The sequence below is a fragment of the Alligator mississippiensis genome, chromosome 6, assembly GCF_030867095.1.
Source record: "Alligator mississippiensis isolate rAllMis1 chromosome 6, rAllMis1, whole genome shotgun sequence".
Classification (NCBI taxonomy): domain Eukaryota; kingdom Metazoa; phylum Chordata; order Crocodylia; family Alligatoridae; genus Alligator; species Alligator mississippiensis.
This window is the reverse complement of record NC_081829.1, coordinates 36,234,027-36,247,472: the sequence shown is the minus strand read 5'-3', so window position 1 is coordinate 36,247,472 and position 13,446 is coordinate 36,234,027. Positions and strand designations below refer to the sequence as shown.

Sequence of the window (13,446 nt, the reverse complement as noted above, 5' to 3'; positions counted from 1 at the left end):
AGGGCTGAAGCTGATTAGCCAGTCAAAATTCAAAAGGTCACACTGACTCTGCATATTTTTTCTATCCAGCAAATTTCCATAACTACTGAATTCAAAAGAGAAAATTGAAATCTCAGACTCAGAATCTATTACATTATGGGGCTTCTGTTGGAGATTACTTGTAATTCGCTCATCTTTCCCCAATGCCATTTTTTAAGAAAGATGCTACACCATAAGTATTTTGGGCAAGTATGGAGATCTCACTTTCTCTGCCAAGTGCAGGAAAAATAGGGAATGCCTTGCAACTGTTGTCCCTGGATTTAGGTTGGGATTTCACAGTAAACTAAAATACCTTTTCCCACACCCAGAAAACAGTAAAAGCATCTTACTAATGTGCATAAACCCGGAGACAGGGAAACATGATCCTTCTTGGTCTGTTTTCTTAAAGACACTATACTATTGCTCCTGCCTGAGAATTTATATAGCTAAAGGGTTACAAGAATTTAAAAACTGAAGGCAGATCCATATCAGAAGACAAATTAGTGGACAATGGCACATATAAAATAATGCGGTATTAAAGCACAGAGATACCAAGCAATGCAGTTGCCTTCAAACAGCAATTTGGTCCCCAAATGTGGTCCTCTATCTTCTTCACAAGGATTACAGAAAAAAAAACTCAACATTTTATCACTTGCTTGGAAAGAGACATGACAACAGCTGAACTCATTCCATCTTCAGGAGTGCTGTAATCTAAATGTTTTAGGACCATTGTGGCTAAAAATATTTTGCCAAAACCAGGCTGCCTATGAAACTTTTTTCACTCAAGGCAGTAGAAGAACAAGGTCTAATTTCAGGGGGAAACAGATTTGGGCTCATAATTTTACATAAGAGATGATCAAAAGAGACTAAGAGAATTAGATGTCCTATTCCCATTGATAATCAATGACACTTGGGTGCTTAACTCATGTAGGCACTCTTGAAATTTCCACCCTAAAATCAAGGACTAGAATGGGTAACTATATCCCAGGGGCAGGTAATTATTTCAGCCAGAGGGCCACTTATCAAGTTTTGGCAAGCTGTCAAGGGCTGCATGGGTAGTCTCACCCCTTAAAAGTACCCTGCCCCCCTGGTCACCATCTTGGGACTGTAAGTCCTGCCCCCTAACCCCTGACTTTTGCCACCAGAAGTTCCTCCCCTTGTACCTGGAAGTACTCCTTTCCGCAAGGGAGTTTGCCATCTCAGAACCAGAAAAATACCAGATTATATTCTGAAATCAAACATCTACTACAACATTCATTAACTTGATTTCAAAAAAATATTTTTGTCATGATTTGTGTTTGTGTAGTGTACATCAAGGTGATTGTATAATAGCTTAAAATGAAGTCTTATTCTTGTATATTATGGGGAGAGTGTAGGAGGTATGGGTGGGTGGGAATAGGTTTGTGAGGGGCTGTGGGTGTTTGAGTATGTGGGCATATGGTGTGTAGGGGAGGGTGTGGGCTGTGAGGGGTAGATAGGTATGGGCAGTACGTGGGATTTGTGGGGGAGTGAATAGGTGTGGGAGTGTGGGGATTTATGTGGTTTGGAGGTGTGTGGGTGTTTCTATGTGGGGTGGGAGAGCATGTGGGTGTGGCTATGTGGGGTATGGGTAGGTATGGAATTTGTGGGGGGATGTGAGTGTGTGTGGGGAAGATGGCTGGGGAAGGTTGTAGCATATGTGGAGGAGGAGGGTGGCTGGGGTGTGTGAGGGGGTGTGGGGTGTTCATGGGGGCAGCCCATCACCAGCAACAGCAGCAGGCCATGAGGCTTCAGGACACTCAGGGCCTGTGGCAGGCAGAGCCCCTACAAGAGCTCCTGCTAGCCTGGGCTCAATACTCCTGCCACTTCTCTTCTCAAGGTTCATCAGACACTCTCTACTCTCCACCAAAATAAAATCTCTATCTCTGGAATGTGTGAGAGCTGACTTATTAAAAAGCTGCTCCTTTAATACAGCTTGATTTTTCTTTTTAGCACATGAATTATCCACATTTATAATATTAAAAATATATTGAATAATAAGCAATAAGCACTAAGTATAAAATTTTGAAATTTTAGCCATCACCTAAGAATATTCAATAATTGTGTCACTGCTATGTAAGACAAATACTAGAACAGTAGGCCTGTTTTTCTACTCCTCTATTAAGAAGGGAGGTTGTGTCTCTGTATATAGGCTTGACTAGCATTTTCAGCTATAAAAGATACACATAAGCTTTTTTTTTTGAGAAGTTCTCTCACCTCTATTGTTTGCAGCTGCCCTTACGCATTCAGCTAGGAGAAAGTCTTCAGGTCTTGGAAGTACTCTAAAATTCCATTCAGGTTTTCCAAAGTTACGGTTAGATTGCCACTTCCCTTCTTTAACTTGCATTCCTTAGCATAGGCTCTTCCCAAACCCCATGGCCAAACTGTTTATGCGGTTTCTCTTAGGATGATTTATTCAAATTAATTATTTTGCATCCACGCTAACATCTTGCATACAAGCTCCTAGTTTGGTTTATGGACAACAAATGCTTTAGCAAAAAAAATGGGCATCTGATTCTTTTCCGTCTGAAGTAAAAGGATGAGACATATAGGTGGGCCATGTTGAGCTTTCATATCACTCCTAACCAAAACCATCGACAACTCAATAGGCCTTCCTACCTACAGAGAAAGTAGGAGTAGAGTGACCGCCCATCCCTAATTGGGTGGGACAATCCCAAAATGTAAACTTCAAATCCTGGTCCTGGTCTGAATAACTCCAGGGCAGCATTTTGTCCCGCATTCCCCTCAACACAGTTTCTATGTGTGACCCCCCGCCCAAGCTCTGAGGCTCTGTCCTTCTGGCTGCATGTCTCATTCAGAGATAGAATCATAGAAATTTAGGGCTGGAAGGGACCTCAGGAGGTCATCTAGTTCTACCCCCTGCTCAGAGAAGGACCATCCCCAACTACATCATCCCAGCCAAAGCTTTGTCTAGCCAGGTTTTCAAAACCTCCAAGGATGGAGCTTCCACCACCTCTCTGGGTAACCTGCTCCAGTGTTTTACTACCATCCTAGTGAGAAAATTCTTCCTAATATCTAACCTAAACTTCCACTACTGCAACTTGTGGCCACTGCTCCTTGTTCTGTCATCTGCCACCACTGAGAACAGTCTAGTTCTAGCTCCATCCTCTTTTGAACTCCCCTTCAGGCAGTTAAAGGCTGAAATTAAATCCCCTCCCAGTCTTCTCTTCTCTAGACTAAATAAGCCCAGTTCCCTTAGTCTTTCCTCATAAGCCATGTCCCCCAACTTCCTCACCATTTTTGTTGCCCTCCACTGGACTCTCTCCAATTTGTCCACATCCTTTCTGTAGTGATGTCACAAGGTCCATGACCCCACCACCCAGCATACTTCAGAAGGATAAACCTACCCTTGAAATGTCTCCCCCAAGGGAAAGCAGCACTCACCTCTCCCCACCTCCCCACCATGTGTACAGGGCTGGGGGGAGGACCCCTCCCCCACTCCTCAAGCCACCCCCCCTGACCAGTGCTCTATGCCACCCCCCCTTCACTTCTTGTTGTAGAGATCCTCCAGGTGGTGGTAGTGGTACAATACCCGCCTCCCCTGATTTTTTTTTAAATGGCATGTTTCCCACTTTTACATTTTGAAAAGGTGGTTGCTCTAAGTAGGAGAGATGTAAACATGTAAGTCAGAGCAGGCCAGGCCAGTTTTCCCCAGATAACTGCATCTCCTCCACTCTATCACACTGCCAGATAATCTAGTTAGTTCTCTAGATGGTAGAATATTATTTAGATCACAGAGTAAGGCTGTCCTAAGTCAGGAATCTCCATATTTATGGTCGCCTGTGCAGCATGCATAGCACAGCCAAAGTGGGGGGCTACATCCCCCTTGCTCCATTTCTGAATTTGTAATGGAGCCTAAATGACAACACTTCTGAGCTCTGGGAAATTTAGATCTATGTTCATGATCTGTAGTTCAAGTCACCTCTTCTCCAAAAGGATTTAGAGATTTTGTCTTACAAAACAGTGTAACAAAGTCTTCCCTCAACACCCTCCCCATACCTCCATACCATTTGTTTAAAGAAAGAAAAAAAATACAGTTTGGCAAAAAAAATGCACCTCATAGTGAAGAAGGAATTATATCCTACTACCTCTCTCCTATTTTACTTACTCAGGTATTGAAAGACAAAGGCTTGGGGGATTTGTCCTTTATGTGTCTACTTTTACTCAATTATATTAGAACTAAGGCTTCACATTTTGGCATCAATTGAAAAAGACTCACCCTTGCAAAGGCTTCAGGGCAGGCAGTTTTGATGTTCTCCACATTCTTCATCTTTTTCATTTTATTTGACTTTACAGAAGAGAAATCAAATCCTTATCACAAGAGACCACAATATGAAGAACACTCTTCATCAAGGATTATGTGCATTTAAGTGTGAAAAGGAAAGAGAGCTATTTCTGAGTTGCATAATACATCTAGCTGCTGGAATAGCTCTGTAAATTTTGTAGGGAGTATAAGGCAGCATATATGCAAGTATACGGGCAACTACTGAGTGTTTGGGTGTCTTGGGTGAACAATCACATGAGAAAAATTAATGAATAATGAGGAATTGAGGGGGGGTGGGGAAACCAATTGCCTCAACACCATTCATCCAAACTAATTGAGGAAGACTTACAAATAAATAATGTGCACAGATTTCTGAAAAAGGCACTAAAAAGAGCTAAATCTGTGATCAATATTATCCCCAGTAAATAGAGGTTAATTCATATTATATAGTTGCTGCTGGCACAGCTTTGCCTTCAGAGGCTTTAGGGGAAATGTAGGATATGGAGTCAGAACAGGGCTTTCTACTAGCTTTGCTATACCACCTTTACATACAATACTAAATCAACCAGAAGATGACTTCTTCTGGCAGCATGGCTGCATCCAAATGAAAAGGGGAAGAGGTTTACTGGCAGAGCTGGACTAGTGCAGAGTTTCCCAACCACCAGGCTGCAGCCTGCCACTAGGCCATGGCGTGTTGGCTGCTGGGTTATGGCATGAACCCCCCACTCAGACCCACATTTTTCCACCCAGGCGAGCAGCTTCCAGGGTTAAAGCTGAGCTTCTAGGGTTAAAGATGCATGGCAAGGCAGCCCCAGGAGGGAGGCACCTGGTTCCACATGCCCCATCCTGCTCCTACCAGGCCACAGTATAAAAAAGATTAGGAACCACTAGAGTAGTGGACGTAATCTTTCCATATCCTCCAGCTGAAACAGCTCTGCCCTCAGAACTTTGTAGTGTAGACCAATCCTACCTTGATCAACACTCTTAATTCAAGCTAGTACTAACACCGATTAACTTTTGGGCAGCTCAAAGTGCAGCATGTAACAAGGTCCTTAATTTCACCCGTCCCTTCTGAAAAAAAGAATCTCAAAGGGGAAAAAAAGGAAAATGATTGAAGGATGAAGGGAAAAAGATTATGCTCCAACAATCCTATGTGCCATACTTATTACATCTGACTGGATCATCTCTTCGCTTTTTGAAAAAGAATTTTGCTCTTACTGGTACCCAAGAAATGTTCCAATGTCTACACTGCCAATTTTTCCTAGGAAGAGTAAGATGCATCTTACACACTTTGATGATTTGTCAACATATAGTAAGCATCCTGTGACAGTTGGACGGTGGGACAAGTTTCCTTCCATCTGTTTGCCAGGCCAGTTTATTCAAAACATCCAATCCTGTTTTGCTTCTTTCCAAAGTGTAATTTCTTAACACACTGTTTTTCTTAGTTGGCACCTCAAATGCAGGAACCTTCCTCCATCATTGTAACTCTTTGTCCAGTCATGAGGAATAATTTTGTAAATCCACATTGCTTTTATCTCCTCATGGGAGGTATATTTTTAGATGATAATGCCTCTCTCTCACTTGAGATTTGATACTCTTAAAAGAGTAGGTTGCGTTACACATATTTTAGTCTCTTGCAAGGAGCTTTAGTTAGAAATATATTGTCTAGGTTGCAACACCACATGCTATAATGAATTTGAGCTGACAGATGTTTATACTGCACTGCCTATTGTTCTCTTTTTTCATTGACTGAAAGCTGTGCCAGTAAGGCTACAGTCTTCTATAAAGACTGTATAATGAATTCAGAACAGAAATTCACAGATGCTGATGTAAAGAGAGATGTCTGGAAGCCAAATGTTCAAAGAAGCCAATAAAACTTCCCCAAGTTCCTCATGCTTTAAGTCAGAATGAATGAGGAGAAGCAAGATTTCCTTGCCCAACTGAGACACAGATTTCTAACTAGACCTATCAAGCCAAAGGGTTTCTCTAGAAATAGCACTGAGGAAAGTTTCCTTAATTTTGATGTTGAGGGAGTGAGCCATGACTGCAGAAACAAAAGGGAATCTGAACTTTCCTTTAAAAAAAAAGAAAAGAAATGAAAAGAAAAGAATAAAGTAAGGATTTAGCCCTTATGACTCCTGAAAAAAAAAAGATCTTGTCAAAAACTGGCCCGTTAAGGCTCAAAAGTCAGAAGGCAAATAAAGAACTTCATGCTTATTTTTAAAATCTCAATTTTTTTTTTTTTAACGAGTCATGGTTTTTGAGCATTTGGATTTCACTGTACTGGATTCCAGCCACTGCCTGTACTGGAATTGGAAATCAACTGAGGAGGAGGAGAACACTGAAGGATACACAGAAACAGGGAAACACAAGTGAGCAGATAGCACTCCTTTGTAAAAGGGACCTTGTTCTTTCTCTGTCTTAGTCTGGAAGAACTCAAGAGCTGATAAAGCAAGGACACAGCAGGAAGGGGACTCTGAACTTAGCAGTAGCCCCCTTGCTGATCCAAGCTCTGGACATTTGGGGCCTTCCCAGTCTTCCTGAGAAGTCCTACAAAGACATAATGGGCTTCTGCTGAGTTTAAAACCTCCTAAAGACAAGACTCAGCATTGGCCACTTCACAGTTTTTCACAAAAAGGAACTCTGGGCTGTCTATTGTTTTTACATCAATACGATTTCTCCATATCAGTCACCTTTTGATTTCCAATTTTAGACTGAACTAACTTCATGGCTGAAAGTCATTGCTACTCAATGGTCTTTGCTAAATGAGTGAGCAACATTAATCTGGTTCCCAGCAGACAGCTGTTCACATGACAACTACTCGGTATCTTAACAAAAAGCCCAGAGCTGATTGGGAGTTCAGACTGGAATATCCTTCTGTGTGAGTATACCTATGCCACCATGACACCTCCAGTAGCTGTCCTCTGGCTACCAGAGGTCCTGAGTTCCTAAGCAGTGTCATTTCAGCATCTTCTACTGAATTCATGCATAAAAAGCTATTTTATTCTTTTTTTAAAAGGAATTGTGTTCAACTAAACACGTCTTCCTCATTTTCTCATCCATTTTCTTTAGCATGTGTGTGCCAGCACAGCATTTCCATTCATATTTTACGACACCTACCTCAGTCAGGCAATTTACATAAAGTTATTCAGTCAGAATCCACATATTCAGAGACAAAGAAGCAAATCTTTTCTTCAGAAGCAAGGGTGACTGGGGAAAAATGACAATACATACATAAAATCAGTCATATATATTTCTTCTATACAGTGAGTCATACAGCCTTTTTTTGTCTTTTTTTTTTTTTAAGGGGAGGTGTCTTTGTAGTATTTGTAATCTGGTAAATCCTAGAGTGTAACTGCTGTATCAGCATCAGAGCAAGAACAGTAGAATCTTGAATCGGTGATGCAGGGGGAATTGACAATGTGAAAGAAGAGATAAAATTAACATTTTGTTCAAGGCCTTAAAAAAAACCCTACTGTCATTAGAAAAGCAAACACATTAAAGCACTCACCAAAACAAACCATTCTTACGTCTGATCTCCACAGACATTGCTGTCAATTAGAAAAATGGAAAAAGACAAACCTGAATGTTTTGTTTTCCTCCTCCTCAATTATAGATAGACTGGTTGTCCAACCCTATTTTTCCTCAAAAGGCATAGTCAGGTCTGTAGCTCCCTCTAAGGGCTAGAATAAACTGTGCTTCAAAGCAATGTTGCAACAGTGCTTAACAGCACACTGAAACATTTGCAGAAGGAATCAGAACTGTAAATGTACATAAAATAATGAAAAGTAAAGAATTCATTAGATGTTTTGTCACTATTTTTTCCATAGGAATACTGGTATTTATGCAAGTCACCAGTCTTGAAGCCAAACAGATTTATGCAGGCTTTCTTTTTGTTCAGTGATTTCTTGTATATGTGTATGTTGGTGGCCCCTGTAAAATGCAGACAGCTATGCTATCTCTTGTTCAGAAGAACTATGTAATATACAGTAAAAAGGGGAGGTTTCAGAGTCCCATCAATGCCTTTGCTTGAAGAATCCACTGATTCTGCAGTGATTCCCCTGTTGGTTTTCTGTCCTATTTTTCTCTGACTACTACAATTTAATAATTCACTATGGGCAGAACAAGACAATTGGTTTAAACTGTAGCAAAGCATATTTACATTAAATCTGAGAGGGGAAAAATCCTTCTTAACTGTAAGAACAGTAAGGCAATGAAGAAAAAGCTTCTTAAGCAAGTTGTAGGTTTTCCTTTGCTGAATGCTATGAAGAAGCTGGGTAGCATGGATTTGAGATGGTGTAGGAACAGCAAATCCTGCTTTGGTGCAGGTTGTTTAGACTAATTGACCCTTGAAGTCCCCGTCAATGCTGCAATCCTATGATTTATGATTCTATGAATTTGTTTAGACTATGCACTTAATTCAGTTGTTTAATGCTGCAGTTCAGAAATCCTAAGTCAATATTTCCAGAAGGGCCCCTTTCCTTGCTTTGGTGCCACGCCAGCTTATTAACAAAGGAAATTAAGTATTTGTTTTAGCTGTTTGGTTATGTAGTACATTCTATCTTTCCCTGGATTGCACAGAAGATACTGTATAGTCTAGGACAGGGGTGTCAAACTCATCCCAAATCTGGACTGTGAGGCTTCTCATGGGCCAGATCTGGCCTGGTTTACAGGGCAGAGGCAGCAGGGCCAGCGGCTGCCTACTACAGCTGTGCCAAGTGGCTGCACAGCTGCAAGGCATATGTCAGCACATCGCTCAATCGTCTTCTGTTGCTGAGGCCCAGGTATAGAGGATGTAAAGACTCCAAATTTATGCAGCAGGCCATGCCCCCAGATCCCCTTGCCCATGAGGCCAAATAACAGCTCCACAGGCCATATGTGTAATACGCCTGATCTAAGACACTGAAGCAATTGCTAACAATCCTTCACCTGGAAAAGAGGTCCTGTTACAACCAGCTGATGGTGACAGAAGGTAAATGTATTTGTTTGTGTTAAGGAAGGATTTCTGGTTAATATTTCTGAGTAGTTATAGGGACATTAGTCAGGTTGTAAAATTGTTTCGGGGAGAGACTGACTTTTTATTTTGTGTATTCCCCCTTGCACAATGGGGTCCTGGCCCAGACTGGCATCCTTTAGGTGCTCTCACAATACAAATGTAGCAGCCTTTAAAAAAGGGACCCACCTGAACAGAATGGGAAGGGCTGCCTGGCAGAGACAGAGTTTGTCCCAGAGGGGACACTGTAGGCTCAGAGGGCAAGTGAAGCTGTTTTGGAAGCAGCCCTGTTGGAAGTGGGAGGGGTGATGTAACCCCAGCAAAGTTTTGAAATAGAGCAAAATCCCAGGAAGGGCCCTGAGCTGGGATTGGCTGAGAGGCGCGGATAAAAGGGGGAGCAGTTTTTCCCATGTGGGTGGGGGGAGGACAAGAGAGAGAGAGAGGGGCTGAGGGACAGGCTGGAGACCGGATTCAGTCTCAGCACAGTGGTCCCTCGGAGAGCCCCTAAGAGAGGCCTGCAGGAGTAGCAGTGGAGAAGCTGCGGCGGCAGGATCAGGCTGGGACTGCTTGTGCGGAGAATCCAAACCTGGAGAGACCTGACTGCAGCCGGTGTGGCTGGGTGAGCACAGCAGAGCTGGTGGGGGGGACTGCCAGAGTCTGCCCTAGTTTCCCTGATGGGTGAGGGGCCCCAGGGGTAGGCAAAGCCCAGGGAGGAGCCGGGGCTGAGAGGCTGTGTGGGGCAGGAGGGTTTCAACAGCCTGCAGCCCAGACACTGCTCCCAGCAGAGCCAGGGAAGGGGGCCAAAGGCAGGGAAAGGCTGTCTTGTAGGAACTGCAGAGGAGTCGCTGCTTGCTGCCCGGAGACCCCAGGAGCACGGAGACGGACACCAGTGCCAGGGAGCATCCACAGACCACGTGCAGGGACACAGACAGTCTCACTCCCTGAGATACCCCACCAGGGGCAGTGCACACGGGATCCCCAGTACACAGGTTGCAAGTGAGAGACTGTGTAAATACGTTCTTGAGGGTTTATTAGTTGGTATATCCATGTGCTTATTTAATGATTATTTGTTATGTTGTAAATAATTAAATCTTGTAAATAGTTTGAGAATTGTCTGCGAGGGTGCTTGATTGTAAGGGGAGGCTCTCTGCTCAGGGGCACTGCAGCAGCTTCCCAGGGGGGCTGGGCAGGTTTACTGGCTACCAGGTACCCCAGGATCCTACTATTCAGGTGAGGGCACATGTAATGTCGCGCCCAGGGTTACACAAAGAAAACATAAAAGCTTAACAGAGCAAAATAGGTACCAAGTTGCACTTATTCAAAACCCCCTCATCCATAAATAAATGGAATCTGATATAGTAAATTCAAATAAATTGGTTAGTAAAGATGTATGGTACAGACTGTACACTGCTCTTACTTACATTTCTGTAATTCAGAAGTTGTAGCCTGAGGACATGGGTTTTAAAGTAGCAAACCTACTTTACAATAGCCAAGGAATGGGGTCAACAGAATTATACAGTTTAAAGCAGATGTACAATAGAAAAGTTGGTCCTTATGTTGGTATATTTAACAGATGTACAAAATAAACTCTATAACATAATTCTGACACTGATTAAAAACTGAACCTTTGCATAACTGCAAAATACAATCTTGAAACCTGGCTGCTAAATTAATTTGGAAGAAGAGCTCTGATACCAAGTTCAATGCATATATCAGCACAACTAAAGACAACCTTTAAAATGTACTTTTCATTATTAATGCTTTGTAATTTTATAGGAACTTTCCCCCAAGCTTTTCAAAGAACTTCAGGCATAAAGCCATCCAATGACAACATGAAGCAATCACAATTTATTTAGCCCATGGTACAAATTAGCAGACACACAAAAGTCAAAAGTTAAAAGACTTTCCCACCTCATTACAGTTGTAGACATGGAAACAGGATCAAGGACCAGTCTAACACGAAACCACCACCTTTAAATTCTACATTCGAATTGCTAAGAAAATAAATGCATTCCTTTTCCAGGGTAGAAGACAGGAGACAACCCAAACCTTCATCCCATATTTTTAACCCACAAAAGAAGTATCAGTATATCTGTGCAGTGGAAAAGCATCCAGATGGCAGTAGTAAAAGATGGGAAATTAATTGAACTGGAAGAGTCAACCACCTGACCGCATCCCAAAAATGGATAATTAAGCAAAGTTATATTTTTTTAAATTCTTTCTAAAAAGATAGACAATATTGTTAGTAGGAAAAATAAACTTAACAGAATTCATTTTAAAAAGGTGAGGGGGGAGAGTTATTTAGAGTACAGGCTTGCAGACAATACAGTGATTTGTAATCATCTATTAAGATAATGGGAGATTTTAGGTTAATTTAGTGCAACACTGCTTGCTTTTAAGGAAGAAATCTGGTCAGCAATAGTTTTGTAGCAGAAAGCCCCTTTTCCTCTTGCCTGCAGTTGCTCTCCCCTCCTTGGATATGTTTTTCCTCTTCTATCTTTTCTTCCTTCCTCTTCCTTTAACTTTAAGATAAGGAATTGTGTTTTGAAATTTGTATATGTGCATTTTGTATCTCCCCTTGTATTTTGGTATTTTTATCTATTTGTGTGCCATGGCATTACTTTTGTAGCTTATATTTTATACTCCTCACCTTTCAACTTTCAACTAAATGTGTTTAGTTTCATAAGTAATTTATACATTGTAACAATGTTAACAAGGGCAGGAATCAAACTGCCCTTCCCTGTATCAGGCTGGCCCCTGAAAGAGCGAGTGAATCAGTGATTGAATGTGTAACACAGTAGCAGGCAGCAATTAACACCTAAGGAAACTGCAGATCAACCAACAGAAGAACTCAATAGAAGACAATGTAACAACCGGGAAATTTCTAAACTCACTGATCAAGGGCTAGAAGCCCTGGCCTGAGTTAATCAACACCGGGGACCAACTTTTGGGCTGAATATCTCCAGATCGACCGTTCCCAGAGCCCTATTCAAAATTCATCAATGGACTCCCAAACCTGCATGTACATGCATACGACCCCTGGGGCTGACAGATGCCATCCAGTAGCCACCGAGAGGGGAAGTCCCACGAGGGTCAACAACCCCTGGATTGGGCAAACCTAAAAAATGGGGAAGTCACCAAAGTCTGCCAAGGACAGATAAAAAGCAGTGAAAAGTGACCCTCAGTAGCGCCCTCTTGATCTCCAACTTGACCAGCACCCGACCTGTCCAACCAGAAGGACCAGCTGGCGACCCCCTTCTGGAAGATAACACCATGCTGAAAGAAGCCTCAACGGCAGACTCCAGTGCCTGTGGGATAGGTATACCTGACTCTTGTAGCTTGCTACTGTGTGTGTACATGTGTGTGCATGTGGGGACCAACCCCAAGGTTTATGATTTAACTTCATTGCAGTGCTTCAATCCGCCTAATAAACTAGAATTTTAAGGATCCCGAGTTGGACATTTGTAGCCAACAGTTTTACCTAGCAGCAAGATGCCTTTAGGTCTTGTCCCTTTGTGTCCCCTGCTACTGCTGTTGTATATGATTACTTATAGCCTGTAGACCTCTGCAGAGGTCAGCAACATTTGTCAAAGCTTTGACAAGTTGGTCAGAAAGGGCAGCACTCCAATTTCTGTTCCAGTTGGTAGTGAGCATTTGAAATTCTGACCTACATTACAAAGGGCTGAGGTTAATACAAGTTCATCAACTGTCCTAGCTGTAGTTTACAGAGTTGTTGTACTTTCCCTCCCTTTGCAGTAATATATAGGGAAACAGCCTGAACATTATACTCATTGTTCATGCAGTGCTATTTACTGTGCTCACTTGTATACAAGGCAAGGATAGAGTTGAAGTTAACATTTTTCCAGGCATAATATTAAATGTATATTCTTACCTCCACTTATTTTATTGCAAGGGTAAAGGAAATTAAAAAACAAAAAATAAAAGACAAACAAACTCAAGTCATGAAGGAGTGCAGCACGTGGCCTTGCAGGCTGCCTCTGAATTGTATGTGGTATGACAGCTGACTTCAGCAGAATCCAAGAAACTTGAAGGCATGGTTCACGTGGGAAAAAATGTCAACATGGTTTACTAGAACACAGCTCCCTTGTACCAGAGGGCTCTGAACCACTTT

The 13,446-nt window shown here is 42.2% G+C and overlaps 1 protein-coding gene and 1 long non-coding RNA gene across 2 annotated transcripts in view; one reads left to right on the top strand and one right to left on the bottom strand.

Annotated features, from left to right (window-relative positions):
- SH2D4B (SH2 domain containing 4B) overlaps positions 1-7,528 on the bottom strand; it is a 119,383-nt gene extending 111,855 nt beyond the window's left edge. The window contains exon 1 of the mRNA XM_059729798.1: positions 7,442-7,528. The gene's annotated coding sequence lies outside the window, so the exon portion shown is untranslated. The remainder of the gene's footprint in view (positions 1-7,441) is intronic.
- A 2,054-nt stretch (positions 7,529-9,582) lies between these two features.
- LOC132251153 (uncharacterized) lies at positions 9,583-12,761 on the top strand. The gene is made up of 2 exons (XR_009463017.1): positions 9,583-10,310; positions 11,338-12,761. It is a non-coding gene; the product is annotated as an uncharacterized LOC132251153 (long non-coding RNA).
- Positions 12,762-13,446: the final 685 nt, after the last annotated feature.